The following is a 21814-nucleotide window of genomic DNA, read 5'->3' on the forward strand; positions in this document are numbered from 1 at the left end:
CTAACAACATAAACATGGGTGGGCTATCTAGCCTCAGTTTAGTTCGCATCAGTTGCTACGGTATTTGTGACCCTATTTTGACCTTGACCTATTGGAAGTAACTAACTTGATTTTTGGTTTTGGTCTTGATTTTGTGTTGGAGGTTGCGTTTTCTCAACCCAATGAGGGCAATCTTTAAACCTATGCTCCATCAACCTACATTTTAGACAAGCACCCAATTTCTTCTAACACTCGCCCCAATGGTGCTTTTTGTAGTACAAACAAGGGGAAATCCAACCCTTAGAGTTAGTTATAGTAAACCTCTTGTTATGGTCTACCTTCTTTGGTTCATTTCGAGGGACAAGAATTTGACCCATTAGAACTGGAGTCTTTTTTAGTAGGGACCTTACCTATCTCCCATTTTTCTTATTCCACCTATTTAATGCCTTCAACGATTTTGGTTTTCTCCACTAGGGTCTCAAACACTCATTCATGGTGTAAAGCAACCTATATTTTGATATTGTAATGCAGCCCATTTTCAAACCTCAGACACTTATCCTACTCTGTGGCAACCATTTCTTAGGCATAACAGCTAAGCCTAAAAATTCAACCTCGTATTCTGACACAATCTTATCTCTCTACTTTAATTTGATAAACTAAAGTCTGCCACCAATGATAAGTGTGTGAGGTCATATGTTCAGCCTGGATACCCCTTACAATAGATTGCCACCAACGCTAGGCCTTTTCTCTTAACAAGGATATAGTGTCATTCAATTATTGTTCTGGAGTACAATTTAGATCCTTTATAATCCTCTTCTTTAACTCCAACTAGTATTCGGCCACACTAGGCGTTATTCTAGCAACATCTTTAAATATTTTCACCTCATTCAAATGGAACCTCTTCGTAACAAACCCACGACTCATTGATCTAGTTTGGGCTCCAACAGCCCTTTGCAAAACCTTAAGCATCACTTACTTCACTACATTGTCTCCATTCTCATAGCGTCTGCCACTAGTGGTAGTAGAATTTTCTACATACTCCTCCTAAGGGATTGGGTTTTCTACCTAAATAGTGGATGCTCTATAGGTGCAGCCCTACACGGCCTACCCTTACCATGTCTGCCTCGAGTGTTCATAGTGTACTTTCAAAAATCTAAGATCTAAAGTGTATCTACAGTTTTGAAATAAAAAGTTCAAGTATTAGCTATTTCTTGAATATTTATAGTCTAACGATCATGGTTTATAGTTTATCTAAAATTTTGAGAGTTAGAGTAACTAAAGTAGGACCGACATCGAAGTCTCGAATTTTAGTAGGATTTGAAAATGGGAAATATGAAAATCTAATTAGGAAGAGAAGAGAAAAAGATGATGGAATTTTAATTCTATTGGAGTTTGAGGAAGGGCAATATATGAATTCTAATTGGGAAAGAATTGAATCATTTCTTAGGGTTTGTAAACCTTAAGGGCATCACTTGCAATTTCTCCAAAGCTAACTGAATTTCGAAAGAAAATGGAAGGGAAGTGTGTGATTTGAACCTAGGAACATAATGAAGGAAGGTTAACTCTTAACTATTAGGCTATTGTCCATTTCTTATTTAGTTTTTAATCTCAACCGTATATATATTGTGTTGGTTGAAATCTTAAAATTAAAAGAGCATAAGGGACTTGAACAAAAGAACTCCAAAAAGGGTTCTAGCATGCTAACCATTAGACCTAAGCTTATTTCTTGTTCAATGTTTACCCTTAACAATATTTATTTTAGTGTAGTTTTTATCCTAGGTTGCTGAAAATAAAATGAAGAGAAATGGGAGAAATGAGTTCAAACTTAGGACTTTTAAGAAAGATCCTAGACATCTAATTATTCAGCCTTATGTATTTCTTGGTTAATTATTTTAGCTAACCCTCTATTTTCCGAGGCATGACAAATTCTTGTAGAACATCCAAGTCGCACTATAAAAGGGGACCATCTCCAAGCTATTCAACACATTTTACAAGTTCAAGAAGTCCAAAAATTCTCTACAAAAATCTTTGAAGAAACTGAAGAACTTGAAGAAAATTTGTCAAATACCAAATTAGTTTTGAAGAAAAGTTGTCTTCCGGTCTAGTTTAATGAGATCTATAAAAGAGGAAGTTAAAAGTCATCTTTAGATCCGATTCAACAAAAGAAAAGAGATCTAAACTCATTTTCAAAATCAAGTCTTGATGACCTTTGAAGCGGGCATTATTGATTTAAGATCAAGTCTAGGCGACCCTTGAGTCCAAATCAAATCAAATTCTTAAGCAAGTATCCTTCCAAACTTATTTCAAGAGCAAGTCATCGCAACACTTGAAGCAAACCGCATCCTTCTAAAATCAAATCTAGATGACCCTTTCTTTTTAAAATATATTTAATGGTTTGGCGAAGGATTGGACTACTCGAGTTACTAACTTGGAAGAAAAAATAGTTTAGATATCACTTTTGACAAAAAAAATTAGATGCCAAAAAAAAATTGCGTATAATTCAAGCGCCAATTTGTTAGTTAATATTAATTTCTTTACCAATTCAAAGAAAAAGAAAAGGTTAATTATCCATTTATCTTTAATTGTTGCTATTTATAACCATTTATACCAAACAAACCTCACTTAAAAGCCTCAAAATCATAGGGGTAAATTATAAAAATTGTGACTCAATTATTAGCGTGTTACTATTTTGGTTACTAATGTTTAAATTTTTTTATTTTAGTCACTAATTTTATTGAATTTTGATATTTTGATCACTCTCCTATTAAATTGCTAACACTAGCTTTTTTATTGACATAATAACAAATTTAATCATTTAACGTTTATAGATTCTATCAACTTAGTCCTAACTCTAAAAAATTTAAAAATTTAGCCATCAACTTTATACATTTTGTCAATTTAATTTTACTTCTTAAAAATAAAAAAAATATTTAAAAATTCATTTTTTGATAAAATGCATAAGATTTTATGAAAATATATGCAAAATTATAAATAAGTTAATACTCAATTTTCTTTTTTTTCTGACATGGAATTTATTTATTAAAGTAATACTTTTATAAATAAAATATATTCTTAAACCCCCACCCCTCAAACAAGACTTAAATCAGAGTGAGTTTGGATAGGTAGTGCGTTTAGCAGCGGTTAGTATAAAAACAATAATGACAGTGAGATTAAATATTATAGCGTGAGAAAAAAAAGTAAGCTAAACGTATCACACCGTACCCCACCGCCCATCCAAACTCTCCCTCAAACTTTTCATTTTTTTATTTAATAATTAATAAAATTTATTATATGTCTAGCTTTGCTCCTTAGTCCTCATTAAATTTGCAAATCATTGGGCCCACCAAGACCTCATCCCCACCTATATATTCCTAATTATGTCCGCCCTCAAGGAAACCTCAAACACGACAAACCCGCTCTAAGCAACAATCTAAAGACATCGATTCTCACCCTTTTTGGCATTAGGTTGTAGTTTTTGACCCAACCTGAACATGATGGTTGTTAATGTTAAAAAAATGCAAAAATTGAATCTACATAAGTCTTATTCATGATTTTTCCCCCTTAAATTGTTTTATTTATAAGATTATTGTTTTATTTATAAAAATATTATTTTAATAATTAAATTTCATGTTAAAAATGATAATAATGTACATACATTTATTTATAAATAATTTTATAATTTTGTATGTATATATTTTTTAAAGTCTTATGTATTTTTATTGAAAAATAAACTTTTAAATAATTTTTGAATCTTTTAATTTTTTTTAAATTTTTAATAATCAAGACTAAATTGATAGAATGTGTAAAGTTGAGCGCCAAGTTTATTGAATTTTTAAGATTTAGGACTAAGCTGATGAAATCTATATTCTAGGACTAAATTTGTTATATTGCTGATAAAAAAAAGCCATTGCTAGTAATTTAACAGATGAGTGATCAAAATATTAAATTTCGATAACGTTAGTGACTAAAATAAAGAATAAAAATAAATCTAAGTAGCGGTGAGCGTTCGATCGAATCGGATGAAAAATTTTCAAATTAATCAAATTCTCGAATCAATTCAAGTGAAATGGAATTTGAATCGAATATATTTGTTCCAGTTAAATTTAAAGAGATGACTTTGGATCCTTGTAACCACTGTCACCCACCGTAATCAAATTTGCTATTAACTTTTATCTCCTTATAATTTATTTATTAATATTTTATATACGAGTTAGCTTCTTTGTTTGCTTAGTTGCTTCAATTATATTCTGATTTTTGCTACTATGTATTTTGAAATTAAAAAATATTAAATATAAAAAAAGTGATTTTTTAATAAAAATTATCTTAAAGATAAAATGTGAAATTGATACCAACATACAATTTTAACACAAATATTTTATGGCATCATCAATAAATCAAGTTTAACAAAAATTTATAAATATTTAATATGATTAAACAATTCAATAATATAAATAGTACAAAATGTGAAATTTAATTTAATAATATAAATAGTAGATAAAAATAAAATTATTACTATTTAGATTTAGAGATTTTTTTGGATGATTTTTTATTTGGGGGTAAATGGTGTAAAGAAAAAATTTAGGGGAAAAATAAAAAGTTTTGAGGATTGGAGGAGTAAATTTTTAGGGAGAAAGTAAATGGGGAGAAAATATTCAAAAAAAAAATTAGGGGAAAAATGGGTTTGAGGTAGATGGGATGGGTGGGGATTAAAAGAATTGGAGAAAAGTAAAAATGTTTGAGGGTTTGGGATAAAAAAGTAAAATATTATAGTTTGGTATTTAATTTATTCGAGTTATTTGAATTCGAAAATTAAACTCGATTCAAATTCGAAATTTAAAAAAATTGAGTTGACTCGAATAACTTAATTCATTTGACTCGAAATTCAAAATATTTTTCGATTTTTTGAGTTAAATCAAATTTTACTCACCCTTAAATCTAAGCGACTAAAACTGAAATACACTAATAGTTAAATAACTATTTTTACAATTATCCCAAATCACAGCCCACCATTTTGAATTAAAATATTAGAGAAAAACTTTCGTTGACTTGCGGAATTAAGCACGAGGCCAAATAATTAAATCTCCAATAAGATGGTCCACTTTTAATTAAATTGATTTAATTAATGTTCCTATTCAAATATCTAAAGTCAAAATTCAACATTTCCTTATGAATTATGTCGAGTAATTATTATTTTGTGACAGAAGTATTGACCATCCGGTAGTTAGTCGGATCTTTAAGTAATGGTCAGTGTTATTCTCGAGAGGTTTTATCTTTTGCTTTCATCGAGAATCAACATGCTGTGAGCAATTTGACTGACAGAGGGAGAACATTTTGAAGAATTGGGCCATACCTGGATGTTAGTGGGCGAGACACTCATGTACCCTTAGTGGGTGGCCTTATGTCCACGTATAACTTGATTTCTCAAGGTGCTGTCTTTATATTAACCAAATCACTCATGGTACATTGATTCATGATAATAAAATTTAAATTCAACCCGAAAGTAATATCAATCATTATTGGGGCCTAATTGACTACTCAAGAAACAATACTTTGAAAACTTCTTTAAAAGGAATACCAAATTCAACAAAATCTATAATTGTTTGCAAGGCCAGATAAATAAAGTTATATAAAGGTCCATGACAAAAATAACAGTTACATGATTTAGAGAAATTAACACAATAGTTCAACGTGAATGGAACTAGTTCTCTCCTTATGCCTTCTATCTCTACTGGCCTCCACTACTGGAGCTTCAAATGTAGGTCTCTTCCTCATTTTTGTATAAAACAAACAAGCTCATGTACATGTAAAGTATTTTTTACATTCTATGATGCATCCATTATTCGTTTTTATAAGAAAATCCGTATCTGATTCATTTTCATATACAAGTATATATAGATATACATGAAATATTTATGTCGGATACAATATTCCTATCTTATGTTAACACTTGAGTTCGACAAATATAAATAGTGAAATACTTATGTTAGAGGTAACAATGATGATGTTCAGGATTGGCTAAACCATGGTGGAAATCTGCAAAACAGGAGATTTGCAGACAAGGAAACCATGATAAGCCCTGAAACAGCTTCAAGACTACGATTGAAGTGGAAATTTAATGCAGGTCAAGATATTTCTGCAACACCTGCAATATTTGATGGAACCGTTTATTTCCCAAGCTGGGATGGATACATTTATGCTGTCAAAGCATCTAATGGAGGTCTTGTTTGGAAGAAAAAATTGCAACAGCTCACTGGCCTTAATTCAACAAGGGCTGTATCCAATATAGATCCGAATATAACAGTGTCAAGAACAACTCCAGTGATTGCACATGATTTGCTCATCTTTGGAATGAGTGGACCAGCTTATGTTGTTGCAGTTAAACGATCCAATGGGGAACTTGTCTGGTTAACCCAGCTCGATAAACACCCCAAAGCTATTATCACCATGTCAGGAACTTATTACAATGGGTCAGTCTTTTTCTGCTATATATCATCTTCTTATGCTCCTCAACTAACTGAAGGTTTCAACTTGATTCATTTTTAGTTTTTTTTTATTTTTTTGGGAAATTATTTTTTCATTAAAATTTCAGGGTCTGGTCAGGATTATACTCATTAAAATACTCAACTTTTTATTTTATAACTATTTTATATATTTTAATTAAAATATCTTAATTTTTATTGGATTTTATAATATGATTTTGCTTTTAATCTTGTAAAATTTCTAAGCGTAGAAAAATCATTTTTCTCGAGGTCAGATTGCGCTTTAAAAGTATTTAATAAAATCAAGTTGGAAGCTTATTCAAGCATACATACATAAAAATCAAGTTGAAGTCGAGACAAACCAAAAAAACCCTTGCGCTGCCCTATGACTGCAATCACTAGTTGAAAGCTATGGTAGATGTCAGATACATAGGTTTGGTTTTTGAAAGAAAATAGTTAGGCAACTAAAATAATAAAATTTATAGCAATTTAATAGAAACAAAATTAACCATTTGTCGTTTGAGCACTGTATAACTAGATTCTGTCATGTAATAGGCAATATGGCAGACTGATTGGTTTCAATTCAAATGACTCAGGCATTTCTATGTTGGCACATCTTCAAGCGAGGTGACTGTCAGCATTGAACAATGTTGTATCTTCCGAGGGAGCTTTGTCAAACTAAATGCCCGAACTGGAAAAATCTTGTGGCGAACCTATATGTTGCCTGACAATTCGGCCAGCGTGGGGAGTACGCTGGAGCATCTATTTGGGGAAGTAGCCCGTCAATCGATATCCGCCGGAACCATGTATATATTGGCACAGGGAACCTCTACTCTGCACCTAAAAATGTAAGAGACTGTCAGGAAAGACAAAACAATCGAACAGATAGGCCTTCAACTGATGAATGTGTGGAGCCTGAAAACCACTCAGTTTCGATTCTAGCTCTTGATTTGGACACCGGAAAGATCAAGTGGTTCAATCAGTTAGGGGGCTATGACGTTTGGTTTTTTGCATGCAACAATGTGCCCAACCCAAAGTGCCCTCCTGGTCCCAACCTCGATGCCGATTTTGTAGCAGCCCCAATGATGTTAACAACATATGTCAATGGAGTTAAGAGAGATCTTGTAGCTGCTGTTCAGAAAAGTGGAATTGCTTGGGCTTTGGACCGTGACAATGGCAACCTTATATGGTCCACTGTAAGATATCTTCAATTTTCATATTATGAAAACAATTAATTGATTATCTTTACATTGTAAAAACCGAATTTCGAGACGTCTCTCTCAAGATACCAAGATCGGAAGTATTGTTCCTCGAAGTATCAATCGGTTTAGTTAGATGAAAAAGCCTTGAAGGGGTATAGTATAGGTAGGGGGAGACGTCTTGAAACTTTTTTCTTACATAACATCATGCTTAACTGGTAATTTGGAATGTAGGAAGCTGGACCTGGTGGCCTCGCAGGAGGAGGAACATGGGGAGCTGCCACTGATGAAAAGAGGGTCTACACCAACATTGCAAACTCTGATCGCAAGAATTTCACCTTGCAGCCATCCTCAAAGGTCACCACTGCTGGCGGATGGGTGGCTATGGATTCTAAAAATGGCCGCATCCTTTGGTCAACAGCCGACCCTAATAATGGTACAGCCAGTGGTCCTGTGACCGTGGCTAACGGAGTCCTAATTGGTGGCTCGACATTTAGACAAGGACCAATATATGCCATGAATGCCAAAAGTGGAGAAATCTTGTGGTCTTATGAAACAGGGGCCACCATATATGGTGGCGCGTCAGTTAGCAATGGATGCATCTACATAGGCCATGGATACAAGGTTACTCTTGGACTCTTCAATCCAGAATACACTGCTGGGAACTCACTCTTTGCCTTTTGCGTTGCTTGATCCACCTCGGCAAGATAAATTGCAATAATATAAGGCATTTAATCTTCAATAAAGCTACTATTTCCTTATATATATATTTTTTAAATTTTCCGGTGAAATAATGGACATCTCTCTACTCCGTTCTCTTGATAAAATAATTAGAACGAGGATTCAATTTCATGGTAATTACCTTGTTAATTAATTCAAGCTCTACTCACAACAAGTATCCAACAAACTCGTATAAGTATTGCAATGACTCAAATATTTGTAATTTTTTTATAATATCCGAATATTAATTTGCAAAATTAATTTTCAAATTCACTATCATTTGCATATGAATATTCAAATCGATTAACATTATTTGATAGATATTCAAAAGGTTAAAATATGTTAGTGTTGGAATCTAATGCCTTTAAGTGTAATTCATTTGACATTTTTTCTTTTATTTTTTGATTATATTAATTTAATAAAATTTAATCATTTACATTAATATATCTTTCGTATTATGTTCTCAATAGTTTTTGCATGCAAAATAGAATAGAGGCAAATATTGACTCACTGGTTACTTAATTTAATATTTAACTAATATTAAGTTACATTATGTGGTTGGATCATAATGCGAGAAGGCAACTTATATTGGCAAGTAATCTTAAAAGTTCATAGTTTTGATGAATCAAAATTGAACAAATCAATTAAAGGACTAATATATCATTTATCAAGTCCAATAGGGGAGACATCTTCTCTTGGTTGGCGGAGTGGTTGATACCAGAAGATAGAGACATAGATGAGATTGTCTAAATTGACAATACATCATATAAGACCCAAGTTGAATTAATATTGGATTCGTTTATAAATTAATTTACTTGTAATGTTTATAATGTGACTTACCTTAATCCTGAGTAAATGACTAATTAAGCATCATGACTCATGTGCTTTGACATACTGAAAGTCTAAGTTCAAAACAATAATAGAGCTGAAAATTAATATGTTGGGTATAAGTTGAACTCAAGAGTTCCTTTATGGGTAATTTAAAGAATGTTCCAAGCATCCTAAACTAAGACACACCTAAAAGTCTCTTTGAATTCATTTGAATCTATTCCATTGAAGATGACATACAATGCTTTTGAATTAAAGTTAATTTTCGGCCTTGTTTTTTCAGCATTCCAATCAGTTTTTGGTTTTTGGAGTTTGTGTGCCATTTACTTTAGCAGGGGCTATCATCTAATCAACATAACTTTTCAAGCTTTTTAATCTATCAATTTAATAGTTCTCATTCAAACTTTTCAACCGATATAATTGGATCCATCTAAGACTGGTAGACGTATAATCAAACTGTCTTCTTTCTTAGGCTCTATTGTTAATTACCAACTTGAAAAATACACCAATTACATTAGGTGGTTAGTTCTTATACCAATTATAAGTATGTACGGTTGTAAGTTGTGATACTGAGCTATGTTAACCTATATGAGAACATGCCATGGTACAATAATACGAAGAAAAGAATAAACACGAGAAACAAAAACACAATCAAATTGGTATTGTGGTTCAATGCACCACCTACCACTACAGTTTTTGTTCAAAAAAGAAATTCACTATTAAACTCACAATACAAATAATGATTTAAGCTTAATGTACTCTTATCTCTTGAATAATTATAGCACACAATAATACATAAAACATACACAACATAATTCCTTATAGCAGATATAAAAAGTCTCTCAAATCTCTCCATTCCCACAAAATACAGCACCCATTATATAGATTTTAGAGCAGCGTAGGATAAGTTGTTTATCTAATCTATTTTAGTTAGAATGTTTTATCCACCGTCAAGCTTCATTTTTTAAGTAAATATATATTTGATCTTAGACTCTTCTAAGTAATTTTGAAGTGTTTCAAGTGATGTTGGACTGTTTAAAATATATCGCATCAAATAAATAAATATCCAACACATTTATCATGTTTTTGTTGCTTATAAACATGAGAATAAATACAAAGAAAAAAAACTGGTAACAAATACTACTGATATATATACAAATAGTTTGTGCTTTATCATGTGAGCACAACTCATATTAGAAATTACTATGTGCTAACAAGTTCAACAAACCAAACCAATTGAAATCAACGTTACTATTTTTAAAACTTCTAATCGTTTTAACATTTTTTTGGATTTGGTTCTACTAATAGAATTAGAGGTGCTCCTGTCGAGAAGGGCCTAATTAAAATTTTAGATCCGTTTACTAGGTTTGATTCGACCTGAAAAATGAGCTTAAAATTTATCTAAGTCCGATTCATATAAAAATATTAAAATCCGGGCCCATCCTGGCCTTGCCAGTATTATTTTTTTTACATTATTATTTTTATATAAAATTTCTTTTAAAAATATAAAACATCAAAAATACTAAAAATATTAAAATAAATATTTCTTAACAAATTAAAAATAAATTTTAAAAAAATATACTTATACTTAAATAACACTAAGATAGGTGCAACTTAACAAGCAAATGCCTTTAAAATAATAAAAAAATTATCAATAAAACAAGAGTTATACAATAACAACGAAATAATATCAACATAATAGTAAAATGGTAGCAAAATAAGAAAAAAACAATAAAAAAATAGCAAAAAAAAAGAAAAAAGAAAACTGAACTTTTTTTTACATATTCGGGCTGGGCTTGGACCGAAAAAGCCTTACTCGAGGTCCGATTCGTTTTCTAAACAGGTCTTATTTTTTTTCTCAAATACATTTTTTAGACATATATTTTTATCCAAACTCTCTCACTTTTTGAACGGCCCAGCTCAACCTATGAATATGTCTAAATAGAATCTACTCTATTACGTTTTCATATAAATGATAAAAATAATAACGGATTGAAGTGAAGCCCCAAATCACATAGGGTTTTGGAATACCACCAGTTGTAGGGAGAGGATAGAGGTAGTACATAGCCCATCATTTTGAATGCAAGTTTTAAAGGTAAATTTTGGTTGACTTGTAGATTTAGGAATTATACCAAATAATTAAATCTCATTGAAAGTGAAATTAATTTTAATTAAATTAATGTTCCTAACAAAATTCCAAAGTCATTATTTAACATTTTCTTTTTAGTTAGTTGATATTTAACTTTTTTTTTATTTCACTGATAATTGAATTTGAAAATTGCTAATTAAATTTGTAGCTTTTTAGGTATCTTGCTAAAGCTGTTATTTTTTTATGCTGACAGTTAATAGAATATTTACATGTGTCCTAAATAAAAAATAATTTTAAAAACTTTAAAAATGTTACAAATTAATTTTTTTTAATTTTTTTTATTTCACATGCATAAGGAATTTGAACAACTTTTTGTATAAGTTAATTTTAAAAATGTATTTTTAATAATTATATATATTTAAAATTTTAAAAAATATATATATGAATTTTTTTTAGAAATTACGACTAATTTACCTAAAAAGGCCAATTTCAAAGCATATTTACAGAAATAAGTCGATTACACAATTATTTACTGGAAATGGCCACTTTTTGCAAAATGCGCCTACGTGGTTACATTTAAGGTGGAAAATGCCAGCAAAACGCGCCTCTGGGTAGCCTTTTTTGCCACGTCAACAAAATGCTTCCACGTAAGTACATTTGCTGACATGGCAAGAAAAACTCCCCCAGGGGTGCACTTTGCTAGCATTTAACAGCTAATTTTTTTGACCGTTGGGGGGTCCAACGGTAAAAAAAAGTATAAAAATTCCCCTCCTATTATTTTACATATAATTTTTTCATAGTTTAGTAAAAATTCTCTACAATTTTTCCCTAAAACTCTCAAATTCCTCATTAAATTTCTCAAAACCCTTTATAATTAGTTATTTACTTTAATTCTTTTCTAACTTAGTAATATTTTTTTATAATTTTAAAAATATTTGATCGTGTTAGCAATGGCCGGGGAATTAATTCGTCTCGATCATAAACATATTTCCGTCAAACAAATGAAAATGGTAACAATTTATTTTAAATTTTGAATATTATTTAGTTTTTTTCATTTATGTATTTTTAATTAATTTTAATTTTTGAATATTATTTAATTTTTTTTTCATTTATGTAATTTTAATTAATTTGTATTTTATAATTTTTATAACAGTCTGTAGATTGGGTGTTACAATGTTATATTCATAATATGTCTAGTCCGCCATCACCATTGATAGAAAATTACTTGAAGGAAGCGGGTTTTTGGCACGCAGTCACTATAGGCCAGGGGTGCAAGTTAGACCCAAAACTCATTAGCGCGTTAATAGAGAGGTGGAGACTGAAGATGCACACATGTCATCTTCTATGTGGAGAGCGTACTATCACTTTGGAGGACGTCCAGTTACAATTAGGATTGCCGGTGGATGGGACCACACTCACCGAGTCTGTTCAATCTGCTGATTGGGGAGTCATATGCTACAATCTTTTAGGTGCGATTCCGAATAATATTTATGGAGGTCGGATCAAGATGGGCTGGTTACGAGACACATTCTCGGAGTTGGAGAATGATTTGACTGAAGTAGACAGAATACGATATGCTCGGGAATACATCATTGAGATGATTAGAGGTTATCTGATGTCGGACTTGTCACGAAACCCCGTACATCTGAGGTGGCTACTGAAACTCGTTGATTTTAGAGTAGCTGACGAACTTAGTTGGAGGTTTGCCGTGTTGGCAACATTGTACCGGAAGATGTACAGGGCAACGCCACCAAATAAAGACAAAATTGGAGGTTGCCTATCACTACTACAATCATGGGTTCGGTTTCACTTTCCATTTTTATGTCCTCGGTTGAACCACCCATATACATTCCCACTCATAACGACGTAAAAATTTTATTTGATTTTACAATTATTCCATAGATTTAAAATAAAATTGTATGCTGAAATTTTATTTAATTAGGTGGAACTATCCAGTAAGTTATGTTGGAATATCTACCGCTTTTAAAGATATATGGCATCTATTAGACCAACGATCGGAAGCGCAAGTAAGTATTAAATAAAATATATATACATAAAATAGTCGTTTCATATTTAGTATTTAGTATTAGTATTATGTATATAACTAATATTTTTATCTCATTCATATAATTTCAATGGACACCATACGAGGATCCAACAGTACGGGTTGTAATTCCTAAAGAATTCTTTCAAAATCCGAACATTTGGCATGTTAAAGTCCCATTGGTCAATTGTGTTATTGTCGAAATGCACCAGACAAATAAAGTGTTGCGACAATTTGGATTCCAACAATTGATTCTTGAGGAACCTGAGGTGCTTGATGACAAGCACAAAATCGACTTATGACAAACGAATACGAATTGGTTGATATTCTGGTTGAAATATATCGAAATTTGGGAAAACCAGTATGATCATATACCTGATCGCGAACCGATCATCATCCAAGAGTTAGCGTGCACCCCGGATTACATACCATGGTTTAGCGTGCACCCCGAATTATATGCCATGGTTTAGGATCTATAGCAAGCCATATTTGCTGTCAAAAGAGCAGAGGCATCGGCAAATTTGTGTGAAAAGGAAACGACAGGGCCCTTTAAATCCAAGGAGAAGGGATGATGACACGGGCCCATCAACAGTGCCCACATAATCACCGGGCCCAATGCCTCAATCGACGACACCCATATCACAGACCCTTCAATTTATGCCAGGTGCTATCCTAGCCCTTATATGTATCCTAACCCTTATATGTTTCTTTTTCTCAGTCCTATGCCTGGTTGGAATGCATGGCCTTGTGCATCTCCTTTCTCGATGACTCCTGCTCAACCGATGATATATAGGCCATCATCGCCGCAGGGATTGCACGAGAAACTATCGGCGAGCTCATATCATTACCATTCTCCATCGCCTTATGTGATTCAAGCACCTCTACCGTGGGTGATGGAAACACCTCCACATTCTTTATTCTACCAAGGTGGGTCATCCTTCCAACACCCACAATCAAAGCAATCAAGGAGGAATCCAGCACGTAATCGTCGTCTACCCCCATGTGGCACTAATTCTAACCGACATATACATTGATTTTTTAATATATTTGTAAAAGTTGTTTCTATATTGTTTCATTTAATAAAAAAGAAGTTGTGTTTAATAATTTAATAGTAAATTAATTTTATATTTTTAATAAAATATAAGTCCTTTTGAATAAGGTGGACAAGAAATAATGCAACATCGTTTCATAATAGCAATTATCAACTATTTCAGTTTGGATATGATCGAATTGTATAACCTGGGTTCCTACACCATCCACATAACTTTTTTTGGTTTGTTCTTTCCCGGATATCCATATTTTTACGTATTTTACTCGAGCAAGGTCAAGCTTTTGGTTTGTGACGCAATTCTCTATCCGGTAACAACTTAAATGGAGCAAGTAATACAAGCGACCACTTACGTTAATCTGGGACCGGTGGGAATACATGTTTCCATACATTATACATGTATTCTATTTTGTACACTTTGTCGACATATCTCATGGGATCCAAACAGAGATTCTAACAAGCTACAATTGTATGAGCGCATGGATAACGAAGTGCATCAAACGTCATCAGTCTTAAGTTCTATTTATCAGGTGTACACGATATTTCCCGTCAGAAATACATTGGCTCAGTCTGTCAAACTCCGTCACACGAAACCATAGGTTGTCACGATCGTGACACAGAATGTGTATCATGTTGGCCTGCGCCTTCGCCTTGTTAATTTATTGTAATACCTTCCGTAATCATACATGGCCTTTTGCATTTGGCCTTTATAACTCGCTGTTTACTTTGGAAATAGTGCCGCCAAACGAAAATATATCTCTCACACAATCGAGGTTATCAGTAAATAACACGTTCCTTGTAGAATAGAATTTATGCATTCAGCTAGGTTTGTGGTCATATGACCATATCGTAGGCCGCCGTCGTATGGTTGTGTCCACTGTTCAAAAGGTATGTTATAGAGGTAGTCTGCGCCTTGATCGTTAACTGAGCGCAAATTCCCTAACATCTCATAAAAACAGTCCTTATTGATCTCCTACCCTACCAATATAAGTTGATAGCAAAAATTACAGACTAATATTTCATTCATAATAAATTGAATATTACAATTGAAAGCATATTAATAGAGATTAAATACCCATGTTGGTCACTTGCTTTCATTCAATAGTAGATCGATATTGCCCGTAGTATTTGGAGTAACATGCCTTAGACAATACCAATAGTGTGCGATCCCATAGACAATACCGATATTCCACCCACTATGCATATTTTCTAACGCCTTTTACTTAGTTATCTAAGCCTTGCAGTAAGAGTGCTAGATCCGGAAATTGCTCCTACTAGAGGCAGATCACCGAGGCAACTAGGAGTAGGAGCAAGTAACAGAGGTACCTCTAGAGATTCGGCTGTGAGACCAGATGTTAGAGCCCCTGCAAGGACTTATGCTATTCGTGCACGCGAAGAGGCATCCTCCCCCGATGTGATTACGGGTACATTTTCTCTACATGATATTAATGTCATTGCTCTGATTGATCCGGGTTCGACTCATTCTTATGTTTGTATGAAATTGATGCCTAGTATAAGTATGCCTATAGAATCTACAAAATTTGTGATTAAAGTATCGAATCCATTAGGCAAGCATGTATTAGTAGATAAAGTATGTAGAAATTGTCCTTTAATGATTAGAGGCTACTGTTTTCCGGCCGATCTCATGCTATTGCCATTTGATGAGTTTGATGTGATTCTTGGTATGGATTGGTTGACTACCATGATGTGATAGTGAATTGTGGAAAGAAATTCATTGAGTTGAAGTGTGAAAATGGTGAAATTCTTTGGGTTAATTCAGAAGAGTCAGATAGTTCATTTCCCATAATTTCTGTTATGTCTGCTCAGAAATACTTGAGAAAAGGGTATGAAGCTTATCTTGCTTTTGTGTTGAACACTAAAGATCCAGAATTGAAAATTGAATCATTGCCTGTGGTATGTAAGTTTCCCGATGTGTTTCCGGAAGAACTACCAGGTTTGCCTCCTGTTAGAGAAGTTGATTCCAGGTACCACGCCCATTTCTATTGCTCCTTATAGAATGGCTCTATTGGAATTGAAAGAATTGAAAGCTCAGTTGCAGGAATTAACAGATAAAGGCTTTGTAAGACCCAGTAGTTCACCATGGGGTGCACCAGTGCTATTTGTGAAAAAAAAGACGGATCGATGAGATTGTGCATAGATTATCGGCAACTTAACAAGGTAACAGTAAAGAACAAGTATCCATTGCCTAGAATTGATGATTTGTTTGATCAATTGAAGGGAGCTACTGTGTTTTCCAAGATAGATTTGAGATCTGGATACTATCAGTTGCGAGTTAAAGAGTCAGATGTCCTAAAGACTGCTTTTCGGACTAGGTATGGTCATTATGAGTTCCTTGTGATGCCATTTGGCTTGACTATTGCTCCTGCCATTTTCATGGACTTAATGAACCGAATTTTTAGACCATACTTAGATAAGTTTGTAGTTGTGTTCATTGATGATATTTTGATTTATTCTCATGATGAGACTGAGCATGCAGAGCATTTGAGAACAGTTTTACAAATTCTGAGAGATAATCAGTTGTATACCAAGTTCAGCAAAAGTGAGTTCTGGTTACGAGAAGTTGGATTTCTTGGACATATTGTCTCAGGTGAAGGTATTAAGGTTGATACGAGTAAGATTTCAGCCATTGTTGATTGGAAGCCTTCTAGAAATGTATCAGAAGTTAGAAGTTTTCTTGGTCTTGCCGGATATTATAGACGATTTGTGGAGGGATTTTCCATGATAGCTACCCCGTTGACGAGACTGCTACGGAAGGATGTTAAGTTTGAATGGACTGAGAAGTGCCAACAAAGTTTTGACAAGTTAAAGGCATTGTTGACGGAAGCTCCTATCTTAGTACAGCCGGAACCGGGTAAAGAATTTATGATTTACAGTGATGCATCCTTGAATGGGCTTGGTTGTGTACTCATGCAGGAAGGAAAGGTAATTGCTTATGCCTCTAGACAATTGAAGCCACATGAGAAAAATTATCCGACACATGATTTAGAGCTAGCTGCTATTGTATTTGCATTGAAGATTTGGAGACATTATTTGTATGGTGAAAGGTGCCGGATATTTACCGATCATAAAAGCTTGAAATACTTGATGACTCAAAAAGACTTGAATTTGAGGCAAAAAGATGGTTGGAATTGCTTAAAGATTATAAGTTAGTGATTCATTATCACCCAGGTAAGGCAAATGTAGTTGCTGACGCTTTAAGCAGGAAACTTTTATTTACATTGCGAGCTTTGAATACCAATTTAGCCATGTCAGATGATGGTTCTATTTTAGCTGAATTTAGAGCTAAACCGATATTTCTTGAAGAGATTTGTGAAGCTCAGAAAGATGATAATGAGTTACAAGCTAAAAGAGTTCAATGTGAGTCAGGCATAGAATCAGATTTCTGGATTGGTTCTGATGGTTGTTTGATGTTTAGAGACAGAATTTGTGTACCAAAGAATGATGAGCTTATTCGAAAGATTTTACAGGAAGCACATAGCAGTTCTTTATCTATTCATCCAGGCAGTACAAAAATGTATAATGATTTGAAGAAATTGTATTGGTGGGTAGGAATGAAAAGAGATATTTCAGAGTTTGTTTTTAGATGCTTGATTTGTCAACAGGTAAAGGCCGAACATCAGGTACCCTCAGGATTATTGCAACCTGTACTAGTTCCGGAATGGAAATGGGACAGAGTTACTATGGATTTTGTGACAGGATTACCGTTAACACTGAAAAAGAAAGATGCAGTATGGGTTGTGATTGATAAGCTAACTAAGTCGGCTCATTTTATCCCAATCCGTATGGATTATTCACTTGACAAGTTGGCCGAGTTATACATTTCAGAGATAGTTAGACTACATGGAGTGCCATTATTGATCATTTCAGACAGAGATCCAAGATTTACTTCACGGTTCTGGAAGAAGTTACAAGAGGCTTTAGGTACGAAGTTGAGTTTTAGTACGGCTTTTCACCCTCAGACCGATGGTCAGTCAGAGAGAGTTATTCAGGTACTTGAAGATATGCTTAGATGTTGTGTATTAGAATTTCAAGGTAGTTGGGAAAAATACTTACCATTGGTAGAGTTTGCCTACAATAATAGTTATCAGTCAAGTTTGAAGATGGCACCTTATGAAGCTTTGTATGGACGTAAATGCCGCACACCTTTATATTGGACAGAGCTTAAAGAAAGCCAGATTTACGGGGTTGATCTAGTTAAAGGAACAGAAGAAAAAGTGAAAGTTATCAGAAATTGTTTAAAAGCAGCTTCAGACAGGCAGAAGTCGTATGCAGATTTAAAAAGAAAAGAGATCGAATATCAAGTTGGTGACAAAGTTTTTTTGAAAGTATCCCCGTGGAAGAAAGTTCTCAGATTTGGCAAGAAAGGCAAACTAAGTCCACGTTTTATTGGACCGTTTGTAGTGATTGAGAGAGTCGGACCATTAGCATATCGGTTAGCTTTGCCGATTGAGTTAGAGAAGATTCATAATGTATTTCATGTGTCTATGCTACATCGTTATCGTTCAGATCCATCACATGTGATTTCTCAGACAGAGGTTGAGATTCAGCCAGACATGACTTATGGTGAAGAACCGGTAAAGATTCTAGCTCGAGAGGTAAAGTAATTAAGGAACAAAAGTATTGTACTTGTGAAAGTACTATGGAATATACATGGGGTAGACGAGGCTACATGGGAACCCGAAGAGGCTATGCGAAAACAGTACCCATATCTCTTCACAGGTATGACTTTCGGGACGAAAATCCCTAAAGGGGGGGAGAAATGTAACATTCCGAAATAGGGCCTAAACGGAATAGTGGTTGTGAAACCACAAATCCGAGGAAGAAAAAAATTTATTTTATTATTATTTTGAGGTTCATGGTATGATTACATGATTGTGCGAAAATTTCGTGATAAAATTATATGCATAAAGTGCTTAAGTTGAGGTTAGGGACTAAATCGAATAATTTGCAAAACTTGCATTCTAGAAGTTTTTAGTATGAAATTATTTTGGAATATTAATTAGGAGATCTTAAATGGTAATTTGACCAATTTTAAGTTCATGGACAAAATTAGGACATGGAAGGAATTTTTGAAAGTTTAGTAAGGAGGGGTATTTTGGTCATTTGGTTATTAACATTAATAAAAGGTAAAAAGATGATAAAATTGTATCATCTTCTTCAAGTTACCAGCCGAACCTTACCTCTCTCCATAGCTGGGGTTTCTTCAACTTTCAAGCTTTATGGTAAGTGATTCCAAGCCCCGTTTTTAATGATCTTTACGTTTTTTAAGTCCCGGTAGCTCGATAAAGCTTATGCTAGCAATAATTTAAGTTAGGAATCAAATTTGGAAAAATACCCATAGGTGAAATTTGTGTATTTTGATGTTTTATGATGGAATATGAGGCTTTAAATTATGTTAGACAACTTGTGCTACTTGGTTTTAAGTGAAAACGAGTAAAAAGGCTTAATCGGTAAAAATACCTAATAGTCATAAGTACATGTTAGTGTGTGAATTTGATGTTGTCATAGAAGGGAAAAATGATCAGTATGTCATAAAACATAAGAAAATAGGATGAAGTTTAATTTACGAGCCTTGGGGCAAAAGTGCAAATATGTGAAAGTTTAGGGGCAAAAATGTGATTTTTCCAAAGTTTGAGTAAAGGGTTGTTTTGATAAATGTTGATATTAAATAAGCTAAATTTGCTATTATAGATCAAGAAGAGCGAAATTCGGGAGTAGATCGGGGAAAAGAAAAAGTAAAGGACTAAATTGTAAACTTTAGTCACATTTTGTATCGAGGTAAGTTTACAGTAAATAAATGCAATATTCTTTTATTTTACATTATTATTGTCAATTTCCAGCATTTATATATTTATGTTATGAAAATATTTAAAGTCGAATTTAAGGTGAAGTGATAGAGGAAAAGTGTTAGAAAGCCCCGGTTGAACCCTAGGAATGTTAGGATATTAGGGTTGACAGGACAGAACAGAAATGAGCCATGTAAGTCCATATTAGAAATATGGCTTTGGAGACAGGATTGGGCCATGTAAGTCCATATTATATATGGCATTGGAGATAGGAATAATTCATGTAAGTCCATGTCAAAGACATGGCATTGGCAGGGTATTGATAGATAGGAATGACCCTAGTATCCTTAGTATTCCGAGTGGTTCAACGGGTCAGAATACGAGTTAAATTACAGTGAATTAACAGCAAAGGAAAAGTAGATTATATTTATGAAAAAGGAAAGGTCAGGTAAGAAAGAAGGTAAGGGAATAAAGAAGAAGATAGAAATTGAGAAGTAAAGAAATTTATGATGTTAGATGATATTATGCATAATTATCCATTATGTTGAATGTTGTGATTTATTTGCTTGTAAGCTTACTAAGCCTAGTGCTTAATCTCTTTATTTTCTTCTTCTTATAGTACTTATCTAGCCACTCGGGGATCGAAGGAAACGTCGGAGGCCGATCACACTATCAAAGAAATAACTCGGTATAATTAGACGTTTTGTTTTGTGTATGGCATGTATAGAAACTTAGCTACTTTTGGTATAATATGAACAATGAATGATGTGTAAATACTTGCTAGTGATTAGCTAATAAAAATGGCCGATGATATGCATGTTTATTAATATGTATGATTGAATGGTGATTATCACATGAAAATTATGAAAAATGTGAAAGTAACCTAAAAACAGATTCAAGTAACAGAAATGACGTAACTTTGAAAAATCACTAAAAATTGTAGAAACATAGTTTGAAGATGAATAATATATTAAATTAAATCTTATTATGTCTATTTTCTTATGGAATAAGAAAAACTGGTAAAGGTATTATATTATATGATATATTTGAGTTTTAGTGAAACAGGGTCAGAGCGATACCTGGATCCCCTATTTCAACTTTGGAAATTCACCATAAATTGTAAAAAACTAATTAGAAGGTTTACTTTATATGGTTATAATCCTTGTTGAGTCTAGTTTTAAGAGAAACAAACGGCTTAGTGATATGAATTTTGTACAGGAAGAAACATGGTTTGTAGCAAGAAGAGGTTAGTGCAATCGAGTTTTGAAACAAGGGAAACTTTAACTAATAAACTGTACTAATTGGCCAAGTCAAAAATCTATGAAAAAAATTAGTGGATATATATATGAGTCTAGTTTCAGGAAAAATTTACGGATCTTAATTTTGAGTTTTGGAACTCAAGATATGAATTTTTAGGCGACTACGACGCAGAATGGCAGCACATTCCGAAAAGCTTAAATAAACAATTTAAAACTATTTAAGTGATAGATTAAGTTTAGTAATGCCTCGTACTCGATTCTGGCAACAGTCTCGGCTAAGGAGTGTTACATGGCCGATGGTCTCTGTAACTTGAAATGTTTCAAGACATCGTGAATATACTTCTACATTCATCAACCTTGCC

General features: G+C 33.3%; 1 pseudogene; it reads left to right on the forward strand.

Annotated features, from left to right (window-relative positions):
- Nucleotides 1–5883: 5883 nt before the first annotated feature.
- On the forward strand, nucleotides 5884–8650 carry LOC107960967 (polyvinylalcohol dehydrogenase-like; annotated as a pseudogene).
- Nucleotides 8651–21814: the final 13164 nt, after the last annotated feature.

The sequence above is a fragment of the Gossypium hirsutum genome, chromosome A05, assembly GCF_007990345.1.
Source record: "Gossypium hirsutum isolate 1008001.06 chromosome A05, Gossypium_hirsutum_v2.1, whole genome shotgun sequence".
Lineage (NCBI taxonomy): Eukaryota > Viridiplantae > Streptophyta > Magnoliopsida > Malvales > Malvaceae > Gossypium > Gossypium hirsutum.